The sequence below is a fragment of the Polypterus senegalus genome, chromosome 4 (genome assembly GCF_016835505.1).
Source record: "Polypterus senegalus isolate Bchr_013 chromosome 4, ASM1683550v1, whole genome shotgun sequence".
Classification (NCBI taxonomy): Eukaryota; Metazoa; Chordata; class Cladistia; order Polypteriformes; family Polypteridae; genus Polypterus; species Polypterus senegalus.
The window spans coordinates 87,524,986-87,540,011 of record NC_053157.1 but is presented as its reverse complement, the minus strand read 5'-3'; the positions used below and the strand labels follow the sequence as shown (position 1 = coordinate 87,540,011).

The 15,026-nt window shown below is 40.7% G+C and overlaps 1 long non-coding RNA gene across 2 annotated transcripts in view; it reads left to right on the top strand.

Moving 5' to 3' along the window:
- Positions 1–15,026, top strand: part of LOC120527500 — a 99,411-nt gene that overhangs the window by 32,629 nt on the left and 51,756 nt on the right. For both annotated transcript variants that reach the window (XR_005633347.1, XR_005633346.1), the window contains exon 4: positions 8,341–8,447. This is a non-coding gene — a long non-coding RNA (uncharacterized LOC120527500). The remainder of the gene's footprint in view (positions 1–8,340; positions 8,448–15,026) is intronic.

Sequence of the window (15,026 nt, the reverse complement as noted above, 5' to 3'; positions counted from 1 at the left end):
CTGCAAAGTATATCAGCTTGATTGTAAAGAACGTTGCTTTCTTGAAGCAAAATTAAATAAAAAAAAGAGATTTCTGAACTATGCAAGCCTGAGCTCCATTTTAGGTCTCTGCAGTGTGGAAAGTTTGTCATTTGCGTTTGGAGCTAGGCTGGAAAGAGTCTTGTTTCTGGTGCCCAGGCCTAGAGGAGAACATGTCTAGCTTTTGTTACTTTTGTGCCTACACCTCTTTTTTGTTTGTTGTTGCATTGTTTTTTTTTCTGTAATGTTTATATGTTTTGCTATCTTCTGCCTGTTTTGAAATGTATGGATGTTCTTAGCCAACAATAAGCTTGACATAAACTTTCCAGGGTGTGTGTGCCCCTGCAGGGTACAGATGCCAAGGTGGGGCTTAAGGCCATCTCACATTTAGAGTCCAGATGAGTGTAGTGTTGGGTGCACGGTAAACAAACACCTAGCTGGAGAGAGGAAAAAAAGCTAGAAAGAAACAGTTAGTGCATCAAGTAAGAGACTGTGCTTTGATTGGCAAGTAGTTCTGCCACACCACTTAATAGTCAGGGCTGAAGTGCATATTGAGTAGGCACAATGAGACTTTAGGTTTTATTGTTTTCCAGTGCTGTTTTGAAGTTGGGTGGCACGGTGGTGCATTGGTAGTGCTGCTACCTCACAGAAAGCAGACCTGTGTTCGCTTCCTGGGTCCTCCTTACATGGAGTGTTATATGTTTGCGTGGGTTTCCTCTGGGTGCTCCGGTTTCCTCCCACAGTCCAAAGACATGCAGGTTAGGTGCATTGGCGAACCGAAATTGTGCTTTGTGTGTGCCCTGCGGTGGGCTGGTGCCCAGCCTGGGATTTGTTCCTTCCTTGTGCCCTGGGATTGGCTCCAACAGACCCCCATGGCCCTGTGTTAGGATATAGCGGGTTGGATAATGACTGACTGTTTTGAAGTTTGATTTCTCTCTAGTGCTGACCAGTCTTCTGTATTTTATCTTTGTTAATACAATCTTTTTTTTTTCTTTGGATGCTTGGGTTTCCTTGGCATTATTCTGAGTTCAGATTTTATTCAAGAATGCCCTTAGTTATCTCAGAATCAATAGGTAAAATTAATTGTCTCCACGTAAATGTTTACAGATTTGGCATTAAAATTTCTGCGGTGGGCTGGTGCCCTGCCCGGGGTTTGTTTCCTGCCTTGCGCCCTGTGTTGGCTAGGATTGGCTCCAGCAGACCCCCGTGACCCTGTGTTCGGATTCAGCTGGTTGGACAATGGATGGATGGATGGATGGATGAATTAAAATTTTGCCAATGTCACAGACTTCAAACGAGTCCCTGGTTGATTTTTACAGTCCTATATATTATTTCAAACTCATCAAAGTGAAGAGAAGAACTGATAAAATGTGAAAAAACACCTTTTGGCAGGTTTGCAGCATTAGGCAGTTGGACGCAAATTACTTAGGGTAGTCATCCTCACAACTGGTATTGTAAATCTCCAGCTCCTGGTTTACAGCACAACCCACTATGTTCTGAAAGAGTAGAGCTTGGTAAGGTGAGTCCTCCTCATGAGTACAACAAAACAGCATTCAAATTAAAAAGTGTCTGTTAAAAGTTTTATTCATTGTTAAAGCTTTGATATTCAGAAATGTCTTGTGCTCAGTCATATAGATTCCAAACATAATTTTGCAGAGGCCTCACTTTGTATGAAGACAAGAGTTGTAGGACTGAGTAGCTGCACCTTCATTCGCAGAAGTTGTGTTATCAGAAGCATTTTACTATCTAGTGAGGAGCCAGTGAACTAGACAATGACCTTTCCCTAAAATGGAATAAACACTTGTCTAAATCTGAACTTATATCCTGATAAGACAACTAAATGTACGACAGATAGTAGGCATGAGTACAGTTGGAAATGTGCACTATTTTTAAAATTCATTACATAGTTAATGAGAGGATAGTCTTGGAGCTTTTAGCAGTTTTACATGACAAAAAATCTAATTGCATATACTGTAGGACCCCCTGTAGTGACAACAAATGGAGCAAATTATTTAGCCAGCAAGGGTTACTCAAGCATGCTGTTGGATTGTACTAAAAATTGACTTAAATAAGCCAATCTAAATTATTTTATTTTCAGAGATGCAGACTTTTATTTCCAAGTAAGTTTTATTAGTTGCAAATTTATAAATAATTTTAATTCACATGAAAACTTTAATTACTTCACAGCAGTGACTTTGTATGCTTTTATATATATAAAGCTATCAGTTGTTCCAGTCTATCCATTCCATTCAGAGAGCCAAGACAAGGGTTATCTTTAGACAGTGTGATGTATTTTTTTATAGTCCAAAAAATTACAATTTATTTATCTCCATCAGAAAGTTGGCAGAGGTGCCATCAAGGATGTTCTACCGTCTTTAGATAATACATTCTCAGTCTCTATCCTTAGTTAAAAGGGTTGGGTCTATTTTGATGCTTCCTTAGCTTCAGCACCTATTTTGAAGGCATGCTTTCTTGGATAACCAAAAGTGAACTTACTCTTGAGGTCTTACACCAGTTTTTATACTGTCCTAAGACCACCTGAATTTAAGTGTTGTTTGTCTTTCATTGGACCTTCAGAGAGGTGTGACAAACTCCTTCTGACTCTAGGAAGCCTTTTTAAGTGAATCTTTAAGAAACTTTCTGAGGCATCCAGAGTTTCTGTTTGTTTTCTGTTGTATTTCCCTATGTTTCCATCTCTGTTCTAAGGAAAAAGTGAAATGAACTGCGGAAAAGCATGAAGAAGTTTTATGGAATCCCCCAAAGATGCCATAATGGATGGACAGGTATCGCGTCTGGGATGATCAATAATACCTTACCAGCCATAGTGGATGGACTGCATAAGAGAAGGTGCAACCTGGCTGGGATGGTGCTAGGTTCCTATCAGAGTCATTTTATGGGTGGACTGGGGGAAACTGGTTCTTGGGGACCCTTTATCCCCCAAGGCAAAAGGCGGTACTGCTGCTCTGATTTGGTGACAGGGTTCCACGTGATATGTAGTTCAGAAGGGCAACCCATTTGGGTTCCCTGGGTGCCAACAGAGGGTACTGCCAGAAAAAGGACTCCCTACTTAGGAGAGCCGCCTTGCTATGTTGTGACATTGGAAATACTCCAGGGTCTGATATAAAAGGAGCCATCTTACCTCACTTATGTGAGTCAGAGTGAGGAGGAAGAGGATGACACTCATCACCGTGGTGGAAGGAGACAGAAAGGTGATTGAGTTACTGGTTTATACAGTGAGGACCTAAAAACCTGTTGAGGTATCTTTTTTGCAATAAAATAACTTTGTTTTAACTTGGAATTGTGTCTGAAGAAGTTATATCTGGCTCCCCCTAGACTTCACTCCCTCTATGATATCATTTTTAAGCATATTGAGAAATTAATAAAAACCTCAAAATATAAAAAAATAGAATATTACTTACTATCTCTTACATGCAAAGCCAAAGTTTTCTGCAAGCATACATGTTTAAGAAGTTTAAATATTTTTGATGTTAAGATTTGCTGGAGTATAAAGCATATATGTAACATTAATCAAGACTAATAAGAACATTTGGATTAGTTTTTTTCTATTGTTAAATATACAAAAATACACTGCTCAAAAAAATTATGGGAGCACTTAATCATCACAGTCTAACACCAAGTCATTTAACCTTAATGGATATCAGTCTGTTCAGTTAGAAAGCATAAGTGATTGTGAATCAATTTTACCTGCTTTAATGCAAATAAAAGTGACAACAGGTGCACTGGGGAGGCAACAGCAAGACAACCCCAAAAAGGGAATGGTTTTGAAGGTGGTGGCCACAAACAGTTGCTCTCTCCTTATCCTTCCTGATTCTTCTCTAGTTTTGCATTTTGCTGGTGTCATTGTCGCTACTGGTAGCATGAGGCAGTACCTGCAGGTGATTCAGGTTACCCAGGTAGTCCTGCTCCTCCGGGATGGCACATCCATACGTGTTGTGTCAATAAGGTTTGCTGCGTCTCCCAGCACAGTTTCAAGAGCATGGGGAAGATACCAGGAGATAGGTTTATGCTTCCAAAGCAGACATATTGATATCCCTGAAGCTTAATTAATTGGTGTTAGACTACGATGATTAAGTGTTCCCTTAATTTTTTGAGCAGTATATTTTCTGTACTTATTAGTCCTCTTCCCCACCCTGTAAATGTTTTCTTTGTGTATGTTAGTACTGTGAAGGTGCAGCGACCTTGCAAGGGATTATAAAACACAAAAAAGGGCATAAATGAGCCAAAACACAGGAGAATAGTCTACCAAGTGTCAAGTAAGAGAGAAATGAAACCACATTGAGTGTTCAAATACATACCATAGTCCTGACTCTTCAGGCAGAATCCACAAGTGCAGTCTGTGATGGTGCAGGTTAGCTCCACCCTCCCAGTTTCTCTAGGGAGCCTCTTGAACCTGCATACATCGCAAGGGGTAGATGTAAGTGAAAAGTGCTTTTATTAAAACAATGTCAAAAACAAAAGTGCCCAATAGTGCAGTGTTCAGACATTCAACAAATACATAATCCTTTTTAAAATCAAGTGCTTATGGAAGTTAAAAATAATAAATCCAATAAATAGTCCTTTAAAACCAAGGTTAAAAAAACACACACAGTACAGGAAGCGGTCCATAAATGCATGAGCCTTGCATCAGAGGAGATACCCCTCTCACAGACACAGCCTTCTTCTGACTGCATGGCTGGGTCCCTGCTGTTTCCATGCCTCTCAACAGTTCTCCCAATCTGGACCCTGGCTCAGGTCCTTACTGTCCATGGACCTAAGTAAGGCTCACAAGTGGCGAGGCCACTTTTTGCTGCTGTTTTCCTAGGCTTATGCAGTGAGCAGTACACCTCTGGATCACCCCAGCTCTCTAAAGTAATCCACATCAGCAGCCCCAAGCGCCAGCCTCATTCTCCAGGATTCTCCTCCTCATGGCTGCCTACCTCCTCTCACTCCGGTTCTATCTCCTGTTTTCCTGCCTGCTTCTCTCCAATTACTTTAACCTTTTTCCTTTCTTTTTCTGATCCTTTCTTCGTACCGGCTCACCCTTAAATACATCCGTGGGCACAGCGTCTCAGTCATGTACTGCAGAAAGCCGATGAAGCAATCAAGACAGACTGCACCCTCACGTGCAGGTGCGTCCCCATCTCATTTTACCTCACCAACCTCCCGCAGCTGTGTGAGTATGCACACCCACAAAGATCAAGCCGGCCATTCAATTATTTATTTTTTTAAAAACAGGCTCGTTATTAAACACAGTCTTTTCACATAACTCCACAGTGCACTTTGGCTTGGTAGTACCTAAACTTAATAGGATTAAAATGGAAATGCCTGCAGGACATGTTCCAGAGGTAAAACCCTTTGTGTGATTTAAAGGTATCATATTTTCCATAAGCCAATATGTTTTGATTTAGAAGGTTAATAGGAGTGTAGGCTTATTGCCAAGGATAATCAGAAGGAGTAAGGGAGAGTCAAGTCAAATTAAATTTTTATCTACTGAGCACATGTAAAACAAGTAATGTTGACCAGATAGATAGAGAGAGAGAGAGAAAATGTTGGGAGTAGAGCTATTTGTTTGATAAATAAACATGTATTTTAAATATTTGACATTTTTTAATCTTATCCAGCTTGTCGTTTAGGCTAGTGTGCCTGGTATAGGACACTCAAGTAAGCCAAACACAACATTTCACAGTTTTTAGTTGCAGCAATTGGAATTACTCTTTTAAGATGCTCCTTTCAAGCATTAACAAAGAAAAAAACAGGCTTGTACATAAAGTATCGGAGTAAGACCTTTAAAGTTTAACCAAGTTATCAAATCTCCAAAAATACGCCTTGGACATGCCCTCAGCAGAGTTTCTTCTTTAGTGAACTTTGGAAATTACCGTAACTCTATCAGTACAAGTCTTCCCTGCTCGTGTAACTGGAATTTAGCAGTGACTTTAATGGATGTTATACTGTAATTTCCAGAGGATTTCCAGCTTTATTCTGGAGTGTGTGCTTCTTGGTTCTCTCCTGAAACAAGAGTAAAAAAGAATGGAAATAGAGTGGAAATTAAGGGGAAGTGTATTTAAGACTAAAGCCAGAAAGCACAAATTTACTCAGAGTTGTGGGAAGATGTATACATCTAGTGTTGAACAAGCTACCAAGGCATGTAGTTGAAGCAGAAACCTTGACAATCTTTAAGAAGTACTTGGATTAGATATGTGGACATCTTAGCTGTTAGCTAAACAAACAAGCTTGAGTGGTCTCAATATATCTTAAGGCATGTGCAGTTTGTTACTTTTTTGCCCATGGTGTACCTGTGTTTGTAATTCAGTCTCTTCAAGAATGTAAATGTATTGAGCACTAAGTGGCGGGTAGAACCTCAAAATTATTTTCTTTCATTAGTGAAGGAAAAGGAGCAGGGTCTATATTTATAAAAATTTTGGGGGGATTTGAACCTGAAAATATGCATACATCAGAATAAAAGGAAAATGCATACACCAAAAAATAGTTTTTATAAAACCTTATGTATGCAAATTTGTATACAATGTATTTTTATAAATCCCAATCACCTTGTAAATGTGCATGCGTGAATGTGCCTCGAACCGCGCCCAGTTGTCACCAATAAATATGTTGAATGGCACCATGTTCTTGCTGTTGTGAATGTGGTGAGCTCTACTGGCTGTAGAAGTGAAGAAGTGGATCGTTTGTCACTAACAGATTAAGTGCCGTCAGAGGGGAAGAAGTGCACATCGAAGCTCTCTTAATTTTGATCTGCAACTGGCATCTATAATTGGAGATACCTCATTATGCAGCATTATGCCAGAGCATGCAAATATGGCAGATGAGAGAACTAGAGAGAAAATTAAATAAAACACTTTAAATAAACATAAACATTGGAGTAAAATAACCACACTACTGTAAAATACACAGTTGTTTGTAGATGTAAAGGGGCCGTGTGAGCAGGGTCACCTGGCTCAGTATCAAAGAGTTCAAGGGGTGGAAGAGTATATATGCTGCACCACATTATGTAGCACAATGCATGCAATCATGATGGTGCAGACCTTCATTGGGTGGTAGAGCAGCCTTCCTCCTGATGAATCGAGACACCACCACCTACATTTGAGTAGTCATATGAATATGAACGTGTATATCCCGATTTTGGGTAGTCTGTCTTTCTAATGCAGGGAGCAATTCGGCCCTTACTTGCAAGGGAATGGCTCCTGGAAACCTAAATCATTACATAGGCCAGTCATCATCATGGGCAAAATAAAAGTCCTTCCAATCCCTAAAAGATACTGTCTTTCTTATATAATCATTTGCATAGTCTTCAAGTAACATTAAACAATCTATGTTGTGTCAAAGCATTAGGCTACGAATGAGTTACAGTGCATGGTATTTATAGCTTTCTGTATGCAGTGAGTGAATCACATCTGTGTTTTACTTAATGCAATTATTGACAATAAATTAATGCATTAGATTCTAATCCTTAGAAGCGACAACAGGTAGCCAATAAACTGAGGAAAACAAAAATGTTCTTTAGTGTAAATAGCCAGCATTGGCCTTTTGGTAATCAACTAAAATAGATTCTATAGTAAAACTTTTGAGGTTTAATATGTTTGTCACATACAATGCAGTAACAGCTTGGTGATATAAATTATTTTATGTGTGAGATGTAACTTTCCTACTTGGAAAATTATATTGTGACTTCCTGCATTCTCGTCCCATCAAGCTTACTTTTATATATCCTGACTTTTCCATGGAAAGTTGCATATGCACATTTCTGGCTTCTTATTGTGCATACACTAGATTTATAAATCTGACTCCAGGAGATGGAAGAATCAAAGGTTAATGAGTAAATTGAAGTCTCAGAGACAAACAGGATCTAAGTTCCAAAAGGAGCCAGAAAAGCAAAAGCATGGTCATAGTTAAAAAGAAAAGCAAGGTTCTGTATTCTAAATTGTTGTCTTTTCCCTAACAATAATCAAATAATTTCTGTAAATTGTGTAGTTAATCCAATGGTTGTATAACATGCAGCAAAGATGTCACCATTATAACCATAAAATAAATAAACAATTGAAATAAATGTACAAATGTTCTGAATGTTTAAAAAACTTAAACCAGTGGAGTTTCAGAGTATGATTCATAAGAGCAGTGTGAACTGTAAAACTAACAGTAACATCCTTTGGATTTTAGTGTTCCAATTCCTTTCAACTAGAAAAAAAAAATGATTATATAGTGTCGCACACGTGTGCATGGGAAGCAGCTAAAGGGTTTGAATGAGAGTAATTCCATGCCAGACCAGGGAGTGGAAGAGTGCAATAACTCTCTCTCACTTCTCTGCAGACCAGTTACAGGAAATCCCACCTAGTCCAGATGACAACACTTCTGGCTCTGTCCCCACTGATGATGTCACTTCCTCTGCTGTAAAGCTTCCATCTTTGTGCTATCAAGTAAGTTCTGTTGTGGACTCCAGTTTGTACACATCTGTACATTATTAATATCCATTTTTGTTGCCAGGAACAATATATGAGGGGCTGCCCCAAACCTTTTTGTGGCTCATTTTGTCTTGTTTTTGACAATAGTTAAATTTGTTTTTCTAACCTTTATTTATTTTACATTACATTTTCACAATATACAATATAGTTACTAGTATTTTGTCATTTTTTTTAAATGTAAACACCATGCACTCACTTTACTCCAGAAATTTTGTTTCACACATCTATACTAATAAAAGGCAAAGCCCTCACTGACTCACTAACTCACTCATCACTAATTCTCCAACTTCCCGTGTGCTTCCTGTGTAGGTAGAAGGCTGACCCCATTTTCATGAAATTTGGTAGGCGGCTTCCCTGCGCTAACCGAAACCGATGTACGTACTTATTTCGGTGGTATGACGCCACTGTCGGCCGCCATATTGAACTTTCCAACGTCACTAATTCTCCAACTTCCCGTGTTGGTAGAAGGCTGAAATTTGGCAGGCTCATTCCTTACAGCTTACTTACTAAAGTTAAGGAGGTTTCATTTCAAACTTCTAAGCGTAGCGGTCATAATGGTCGACAACGTTCGCCATGTTGAACTTTCTTATTTATGGCCCCATCTTCACGAAATTTGGTGGGTGGCTTCCCTGTGCTAACTGAAACCGATGTACGTACTTAATTCGGTGGTATGATGCCACTGTCGGCCGCCATATTGAACTTTCTAATGGTCTTTGTTACTTATGGGCCCATCTTCAAGAAATTTGGTACACGGGTTCCCAACGCTAACTGAATCCTATTTACTACACATATACGTCCATAGCCTGCAGCTCAGTCACCGTGTGAGGCGGCATTGGGTCCCCCATCCCAACGCCTCCCACGTTGTTGGCTGCCTGCCTATATAAGGCTGTCCGTCTCTCCGGTCTCTACATTCACTTCCTTGCTTCGCCATGGGATTCACGTCTCCCTGCTGATAACTACAGCCTTTTTATTTAATCCACAGATTCTCTGCTGTTTTATTGTTCGTTTATTGTGATTATAGTTATTGTGTAGGTATTTTAGACTTACTTTACATTGTTCAGGTACCCATTTCCTTTATTGTTACAACCGTACCCCCAGTAACATGTCTATTGAGGTGATTATCATCGATCAAAGAACTGTCACTTACCGAGTGGTTTCCATGCCCAGAGATGGCGCCTGCCTTTTCCATTCTCTTTGTTACATATTGCACGGCCATATCAGGCTCACTCTTGATATCCGGAGGAACATTGTGTCTTATGTATTGAATGACTGGGACAGGTTCAAGGTGTGGACTGATGATGGTACAGGAGATAATTATACTACACAGGAGCACTATAAGAGTGAAATGCTTAAGCCCTTCACCTATGGTTCTGCATGTGAGTTGATGACTGCTGCTGAATTGTTTGGTTGTCGCTTTCAAGTATACCGAAATGGCCAAATATTTTACAAGTGACGATTTAAGTAGTGGACACTTTGATGTTTATGAATGTTTAAACTCTCAAAAGTTGGATGCGAAGTTATCGATGAAACCGGTTGTATGCTTACAACGCTTGACAGATGCCGAATGTCACTTCAACATAAGTCCTGCAAATACTAATGTAATTAAAAAAACTATGAAACTCAAACCGATTATGACAGCAGCAATCCAAGCTGTGAGATTTGAGACAAGATTACTTTTCACATGGCCAACTGTACGTTGCATGCTCAAGAGTAAGCTAAGCGCACAGCTTGGTCATATTACAACTGGATGGCCGAACTGACAATGTGGTATATAAAGAGATCCTTAACAAATAATTATTGGTATATTTTCTCTCAGTTTAAAAAGGTTTAATTTTCTTCTTAATAAACATTTTAAGGCAGTACTTTGCCGCTGCGGAGCGCAGGTATTTTGCTAGTTTATCAATAAAGGATGTTTAGTCAAAGAACAAACACCTTGAATACATAATTGTCTGTTCCAGTCATTGTCTTGTATTCCGGAAGGTGCAGTAAGTACAGTATGCATTTTTCATTGCAATTTCTGAACAAGCACTCCAGCTATACAGCAAGAAAATAAAAACATGCATAGTTACAATTATGTCTGTTATAATTACAGAGCAACATCTGAAAATCACATTTAACAAAGCTGCTGTACCACATTAGTGTAAAGAATACTCCTGGCAGAAAATCTGTGTGATTCTGTGTAATCAATTGGACTAACCAATCTTTTTTCCCAAAGCTACAAGAATTATTTTAATAAATTGTTGTAAATAGTCAAAAGCATATCCCAGGAGTGTCATGTGCAATGCTGAAAAGAACATTAAATGCATGGACAATTCCCTATTGGACACACTTGCTTACTCACACAAATAGGTTCAATTAGTCACACATCCAGTAACAAATCAATATGCTGTAACCTGCATGTCTTTTTCAAGTGGAAAGAAAATGGGAATATGTTTGAGAAATTCCAGATGACAATAAAATGGAAGGGACACATGGACTCAGGATTTCAACCCAAGCATCTGCCACTTGAAGACATACTTTATGTTTAAAACCTCTTTTTTGTGTTTGGGTATTCTCTATTTGATAAATTACCAAGGTGATTCCAAGTATGTTCAATACATAGTACTTCATAACTAGCCATTATGAAAACAAACAAAGAAGCCTTTTTTGTCAACTCACTTTCCTATATTATGGTCCATGAGCCATTAGCATGGAGTGTCCTTTAAACCACAACGAGGAGGGTTACCTATGAGGTCAGAAACCCCCTTTGAAATTCTCAGGGCTATGGCATTATTGCATCCTCAAATAACCCTAGGTATTTCTGAATCCCTGAGCTGCAACTCTTAATTAGAGACAATAACCCTTGGTAGATCTTATACAGTATAGGCAATAACATGACACTGACATTTAATGCCTTGGGATATTCTCTTAGCTTTCTACTTGTCCTCCATGACTTCCTTCTCACTTTAGTACCATTGGAGTAAATACTTGCGGGTCTCTCTCTAAAGAAATGGCAAAAGCTGATATGCAGGATGGTGTATAATCACACTGACACATGGAAGGACTCTTCAAAAAAGGACCCCTTTATAGTAATTAAAGTATGGGAATTGTCAGGATCATTCTCCATTATATGCAAGTTATATATTCCTTCTGTCCCATGATCAACTCCTTGCCATTTTAGTTACAACAAATACTGTATTTTAATAAGTACTAGAGGTAACCTTGAGTTCATCAGAATATTACACAATAATAGATTTTCTTTTAGACTATAGATAGTAACAGCTGACTGCTACTGCTTTTTGAATGTGGTGTCATTTACTTTAACAAAATCAACTGTAAAATTTAATTTATTAATATAGACTAAGGCTTTCAAAATTGACTGTTTCTTCCATATAGCCTATACAACTCTAAATGTATGCTGTAACTTAATCCTGTCATGTTATCAAATTACATTGACAAGTGAACCAGAACATTAGCTAAACTTGGAATACAAAGAAAAAGATTTCCTCTAGATCAGCGTTGTAATCATGTGGCTACCAAGCCTGTTTCAACAGTTTTTCTATTTGCTTGTGTCTCTTTCTCACTGTTCACAAAACTGATCATTGCGAATCATTGTTTGGTGTACATGAAGCTACAGAGCCTCAGTGGAATAATATTCTGAGAGACCTTCTGGTCTGCATTGTACCTGAGGTAAATTTAACATATCTTAAAATTGACTTTTTAATTTACCTTAATGGTAGGTTTATAGGGCCATTATCATCACCTGTACAGAGTACAGTGAAATTCTTACATGTATGTGTTATACAGTACATAACAGGTTGCAAATCTCTGGTGACAGGATTGCTGAGTAAAACTACCTTACCTTGAAACTTAAATTTGAGAACACAATTTTCATATGAATGTCTGAACATATCTATACTAATAAAAGGCAAAGCCCTCACTCACTCACTCACTCACTCACTCACTCACTCACTCACTCACTCACTCACTCATCACTAATTCTCCAACTTCCCGGGTAGGTAGAAGGCTGAAATTTGGCAGGCTTATTCCTTACAGCTTACTTACAAAAGTTAAGCAGGTTTCATTTCGAAAATCTACACGTAACGGTCATAATGGTCGACAACGTCTGCCATGTTGAACTTTCTTATTTATGGGCCCATCTTCACGAAATTTGGTAGGCGGCTTCCCTGCGCTAACCAAAACCGATGTACGTACTTATTTCGGTGGTATGACGCCACTGTCAGCCGCCATATTGAACTTTCCAATGTCACTAATTCTCCAACTTCCTGTCTGACGTGGTGTCTGAGGGTGAAATGGTGCGAGCAAGCACTTAATCTGTCACAGTTGGCGTAGCTCGGCAGGATTCTCTGGCCGTCAGTTTGGCAGAGGACATGAAAAATTTTACTTAAGACAGCGTCACGACACACACAGGAATAATCGCTAGAAATCTCACCTTTTTCAAGTCCGTAATGGGGAAAAAGAAGACAAAACAGGGCAACAGCACCAGCGGAAGTTCTATGTTTGTCATGGCCTGATGAGCGAAAGGGCGACTACACGGATCGGGAGAGGACTCCGGACGAAGAAAACTACAAGAGGTATGTGCTGGAAATATAGATAATCTATTTAAAATTACGCATTTTGTACCACGCACATACCTCGGAAAGATCATCCGGAAGTTCTGCGGGGTGCAGGAGAATCTCCCGAAGACGGCGTGGCGCTTTTGTGTGGTCAGACGAACAATACAACGGACTTCCGCATGTCAGATGCTGGAGAAGGACACGTGACCCAACCCGAAGGATTGGGGAAAGGAGGAGGTACGTGTTCTACTACTTTCGGCTTTGCCCAAGAAAAGACGGACTTGGTTTTTTCGAAAGAGAAAGGGGAGGTGAGCGAAGCACTGCTCAACCCAAGAGAAGGTAAGGAGGGCCGGGAAATGGCTGGTTGATCTGCCGACAAATTAATACAGGCAGATCGCAGTCAGCTAAAGATGGCGGCCCGGTCCTCGTCTGTAGAGAACTCCAATTCCCAGAAACCCGTGCGGAACCCGTCAGAGCACGTGCCGACAGAGGGCATGTTCATTGGCTCCCGGCCGGACGGTATGGCAAACCAGGAAGTAAGCCAACCTCCGGCCGAATTAACTAACTATTTTGACGTGCGGGAACTCGAAAAATTAATCGAGCCCGTGCGGAGTATTTTGCAGACATTAGAGGCGATTAAGAAGATCGTTGGAGATCTGGGAGCAGCGGCCGAAGAAGAGTACGTGAGTACCTGTGGTAATTAGACCGAGAGCCTCCCGTGTTATGTGATTTGGCGGTACAGGTAGGTAATGTCGGTACCGTATATAATGTAATAGGGACGCAGTGTGATCTGGGCCCGCTTTTAATCCATAGCGGGTGCCAAGTGGATGCGTGCCCTACAAGAGAGGCCGAAACGTTTATGGAGCGGCCGGGGGAAGAACCGATCGAGCCAGAGCAGCTGGATGGTGCTGTCTCTTGGAGCGATTCGATCCTAAAGACCCCCCATGTTATTTATAAATCAAAGGGCGTGCAGACAGTAAAAGGGCTCTCTTTCACTAATAGAGAGACCCAAACTGTGGACAAGCCCCAGAGTAAACCGGAGATCCCAAGAATAAAGAGGGGGTCTCCTGACAAAGTTGAGCAGCGAGCTGAGAGCTCAGGGGTGGCCGTGTAACCCTCCTCAGTGGACAAAGGGACGGAGCGAAAGTTTCCAGACTGTTTCCAGACTCGCAGAGGGATACACAATGGAGGAAGGTGGCTGTGCTATGAATGCCGCCGACCGGGACATGGATGGCGAAGTTGTCCTGGGAGGATGTGGAATACAAATCCTTTTTTATTTAATATTCCCCCAAGGTTCTCCCGGAAATTTTCTGGACTTCGCCAGGACCCGAACAACAACTCCTCCTGGAGGAAGACATCCCTCGCGGGGCTGGCCGCTCCGAATCATGATTCGTCACTGGGGGGGAGTACTGTAAGATATGGCCGGCCAATACCCCCAAGCCGCCAGGTGGAGCCCTCCTTGCAGCATGGAGGTCCCCAGAAGACCAGCAGGGCATCATGGACAATGGAGTTTTTATGCACCGCCCTGCTGGATGCCATGGGGGCCACGAGAGGGAGCTGCAGGGAGGACCGAAGAGTTCTTCGTGCCCTATGACCCGGAAGTTCGTCATAGGAAGAGCGACGGGCTTCCGGGGTGAGAAAAAGCATTGTTTACCCTGACCTGGAAGGAATAAGGACTTGTGGACTGTTGGATTGGGAACACTTCTGGGTCGGGGAATATAAAAGGACTGTGGGAACTCCCAGGCAATGAGCTGAGTTTGGAGGCAGGGTGGCTAAGCGTCTGGGAGAGTGGAGGATTATTATTGGTTTATTGTATTGTTATTGGAGTATTTGGGAGTGGAGAGTGCTTTGTGCACATTATTGTTATAATAAATATCACTATTGGACTTTTACCTGGTGTCTGACGTGGTGTCTGAGGGTGCAAGGGTGCGAACAAGCACTTAATCTGTCACAATAGAATACTGATTACTTGCAACAC